The sequence below is a fragment of the Rhincodon typus genome, chromosome 18 (assembly GCF_021869965.1).
Source record: "Rhincodon typus isolate 14 chromosome 18, sRhiTyp1.1, whole genome shotgun sequence".
Classification (NCBI taxonomy): Eukaryota; Metazoa; Chordata; class Chondrichthyes; order Orectolobiformes; family Rhincodontidae; genus Rhincodon; species Rhincodon typus.
In genome coordinates this window covers 27,415,439-27,420,081 of record NC_063349.1, presented here as the reverse complement: position 1 = coordinate 27,420,081, position 4,643 = coordinate 27,415,439, and the positions used below count along the sequence as shown (strand labels likewise).

At 40.3% G+C, this 4,643-nt stretch overlaps 1 protein-coding gene across 1 annotated transcript in view; it reads right to left on the bottom strand.

Moving 5' to 3' along the window:
• Positions 1-4,643, bottom strand: part of dnajb9a (DnaJ heat shock protein family (Hsp40) member B9a) — a 28,439-nt gene that overhangs the window by 22,942 nt on the left and 854 nt on the right. The window lies entirely within an intron of this gene.

Here is a 4,643-nt window from a genome sequence, read left to right as displayed (position 1 = left end):
GGGGGGGGGGGGGGGGCAGTTGTTGGGGTGAAGAAAGAGTGGACGAGGGTGTCCTGGAGGGAACGGTCCATACAGAAGGCAGACAAGGGAGGGGAGGGGAATATGCGTCTGGTGGTGGCATCTCGCTGGAGGTGGCAGAAATGACGTCTGATGATCTTCTGAATGAGGATGCTGGTGGGATGGTAGGTAAGGACAAGGGGAACCCTATCACTGTTGTGGGAGGGAAGAGAAGGGGAAGAGGGCAGAAGTTCGGGAGACGGGTCGGACCCAGTTGAGAGCTCTGTCGACAATGGCGCTGGGGAATCCTCGATTGAAGAAGAAGATAGACATTTCAGAGGCTCCCTTGTTGAAGTTGGCCTCATCTGAACATATGCAATGGAGACAGAGGAACTGAGAGAATGGGATGGAGTCTTTACAGGAAGCAGAGTGTGAGGATGTATAGTCTAGATAGCTTTGGGAGTCAGTGGGTTTATAGTGGATATTAGTGACCAGTCTACCCCAGAAATGGAAACAGATGGGAAGGGAGGAGTCTGAGATAGACGAGGTGAAAGTGAGGGCAGGGTGGAAATTGGAAGCGAAATTGATGAACTTTTCCAATTCAGGACAAGAGAGGGAAGCAGCACCAATGATATCATCGATATATCGGAATAAAAGAGTTGTGGATGGGGTCCAGAATTGGACTGGAACAAACAAAAAAAGCTCCTGAGCTACCTGTTGTCTGCCACTTTAACACACCACCATTTTCCATGGCCAACATCTCTGTCTCTGGCTTGCTGCAGTGTTCCAGCAAAACTCAATGCAAGCTGGAAGAACAACACCTCATTTTTCGCTTGGGGACCATGCAGCCCTCCAGACTCAATATCAATAATTTTAGGGCCTAAACTCTCCCGTGTCCTAGCCCCCTATCCCACACACCAGGCCTTGTTATCACAAAGCCTGTCATTACACACTACCTTTTGTTAGTCACTAATAGTCCCCATTAACAGCTATTCACCCTCCTAGCCAGATCGTTATGAACTCCTTTGTCTATCCAACTGCTCTTCTCTCTGTTCAGGCTCTATCCTATCGCTTACTCTCTATCCCATCCTCCTCCCTATTTTCTACATATAAACCGACGTTGTCCCAGCTACCATCAGTTCTGAGGAAGGGTCACCAGGCCCGAAACAGTAACTCTGATTTTGTCTATACAGATGCCGCCAGATCTGCTGAGCTTTTCCAGCAACTTCTGTTTTTGTTCCTGATTTTATTTAACATTTCATTTAGACAATTTCAAAATTATCACTATGAAGATTTGAATGTTCTGGTTTTTTTCTGAAGTAAAACCTTAACAAACAATGAAGGAGCAAATTACTGCAGATGCTGGCATTTATACTGAAAACAACAAATGCTGGGGTTCACCGTGGGTCAGGCAGCATCCATGGAGAGAGAACAAACTAATGTTTCGAGTCTAGATATCTCTTCATCAGAGCTGATGTGAAGTGACAAATGCTGCCCTCTCCAAACTTCATGTCAGCTCTGATGAAGAGTCATCCAGACCCAAAACGATAGCTTGCTCCCTCTCCATGGTGGCTGCCTGACCTGCTGTGAGCTCCAGCATTTGTTATTGTCAGCCTTAATAAACAATGTCCTGTTATGCAAAGCTGCCTTTTTGGTGACACCAAGATTTGAGAACGATCCCTTGACAATATCAAAGCCTGAGCAAGATTACATTCTATTTTTATTATTTGTATTATACTTGTCTAGAAGACTATACTCGGGAAAGTCCTTAAGGAGAAACTTAAATATTATTCCACTGATACCTTAAAATTCAGAACTGTAACTTAGTTGTAACATTTATGTCAAATGTGAACACAGGAAATTAGCGAAGCTGACCTTAAAATTTTCGAAGTAGACATGTGAAAAATATAACAGGAAATAGAGTGCAAGGAATGCTTTTTAATAAAGAATCTAAACAGCAATTTTAATAACAGATTCTACTGTTTCTATTTCTTGCCAAGTACAAACCCTGTCATGTAATCTCTCTATTTACATACTTTTCAAGGGTTTCCTATGGAGAAGTGTTGTAGAAAAACATCCCAATTTTTGATCTTGCAGAATGCACTTTCAGGCTATAGCTTTGTAGTACATGAGGGCCTTAGGATTGAAGTAAAACTAGGTGGCAAGAGAATTGGCACTGAAAGCAGTGTAGATGAAAGCATAATTTTACCAAGAAATATTAATATGTTAAGTGAATGAATAAAACTGAGACAAATGGATTTCAATGTAGGCAAATGTACATACTGGAAATAATCAAAAAGACAAATGGAATTACAACTTTTATACTGTTAGGATTAGAGTACAAGTGAATAGAAGTCATACTCCAGCAATTCAAAATTCTGATTCGGTGACCCAGAGAATTGTGAACAGAATATTCTGGCACACCTTGGGAATGATATATTGGTATTGCAAAGAGTGCAGCACAGATTTACCAGAATGATACATGAAATCAAACGGTTAATTACATGGTGAGATTGTACAACCTAGGGTAATATACTCTAGAATTTAGAACTTTAACCAGTAATTTCATTGAAGGCTTTAGGGGGAACAGATAGGGTAGATAGAGATAAATTATTTTCAAAGGTTTGGAAGTCCAAACCTGGAGGAATTGGATAAATGTCAAAACAAGACTTTTCAGGTTTATAAGGGTAACAGGTGACTTGACTGAAACATAGAAGACCTAAGGGATCTTGACAGGATGGATGTGTTTGTTTCTTCTTGTGTGAGAATCTATAACCAGAGGTCACTATTTAAAAACAATGAGTCAAAAAGTGATGCAAACTTTTCTCCTTGCAGAGGTTCGCATATCTTTGGAACACTTGCTCCTCAAAATGTGGTGGATAGAAGTAGATAAATTCTTGAGAAGCAATGGGATGAAAGGTTATCAAGGGTAGGTGGGAATGCGGAACTATCAGATGAGCTGTGAATTTATTAAATGGCAGTGGGGTTCATTGGCCTACCCCTGCTCCTAATTTGTATATTCATATTTTTGGGTGGTGTAAGAAAACAATTATTCACACAAAGGGTTTCTGAAACTGTCTCCCACAAACCACATATGCCGTTGAGTCAATTGTTAAATTTAAAAGGAAATTGATTGATAGGGCAAAGGTGGGTACTAATAGTTAGGTTAGCAACAGATTAACAATGATCTGTTTGAATGACAACAGACTAAATTGTCTACCACTACATCCATGTATGTTGAGATGAGAACCAAGCTAATACAATTATTCAGGAGTAAACAGAACAGCAATAAAAGGCAATGGTCTGGATTTTGCATTAAGAAAAATAGTGGGACTAATAGCGTACATTATTATTATGAAGTAAATTGGACAGCAACCAAGAGTACGCACATACACTTGGAAATTCAGAAGTTAAGGTCCGAGTTACTCTGCTTCCCCACAGACTGTCCTGTATTTGTATTTTTCTGACACACTCAATGTTGAAATTCATGTAGCACATAAAGTTGCAGTACTTAACAATTAAAAGTGAAATAATGCACATCCTGAAGATGTGAAATTAAAATAAAGCGATGGATAAACCCAGCAGGTCTGGCAGCATCTGTGGAGTGGAACAGAGTCAATGTTTCAAGTCCCACGAAGAGACCCATGATGTGCTGATTTTCTCTAGTACTTTCTGTACTTACCTATTAGCTGCCCATTAAACAATGCAGGGAAAGTTAGGACTGGTGAATTCATATTTAAGATTAACGTTTAATGGCATGATCAATCATTCATAAATACTTAAAAACATCTTTGACACTGAAATTTTAGTTTCAAAAGTGTGGAGTTCTTGCTTCTTCAGAATTTAATCACTGCTATAAATTTCATTGTTTTGTGTCTTTTTCAAACCCATATTTAATTCCCAATCTTTACTCTGATTTCTGCATATGATTTAAAACTTAATTATACTTTGTGGTTTACATTATGCAAGTGTCAATGAGGTGTCATCAATCTTATTGGCTGTTCCTTCCCCTGCTCACACATATCTCAGGTCAATGCCCCATGACACAATTCTCTCGTCAAACGTCAACAAAAACATGTGTGAACTGTCATGGCAGTGGATACCTAAGGTAATGGGAGCTTGCTGTAGATACTTTTAAATAACCTGGTCAGGCATATTATGGCATAACTCTGAAGCAGGTGGGACTTACCTGGGTCATAGGGACATTACCACAGCACACAACAACCCCTTATTCAAACTTCACCATTTGCCCATGGTGGGATTGGAAACTATGTCCCCGAACATTACAAAGGCCTTCTAGATCACCAGATCACCACATTCTCATACCTCCCCCGAGATTGCTGGATGCAAATCGGCTGCTGAATTTCCTAGCAAGTTACTACAATTCAAAAATAGTTTATTGGGTGTCGAATGCTTTGGGACACCCTTTGATCACTATTGCTATATAAATTTTAATAACGTACATTAAGTGTTAACATTATCTATATTTAAAGGGGTTAAAATTGAATCAGAGATAGTAGGAACTGCAGATGCTGGAGAATCCGAGACAACAAGGTGCAGGGCTGGATGAACAAAGCAGGCCAAGCAGCATCATAGGAGCAGAGAGGCTGACGTTTCGGGTCTAGGCCCGAAACGTCAGCCTCTCT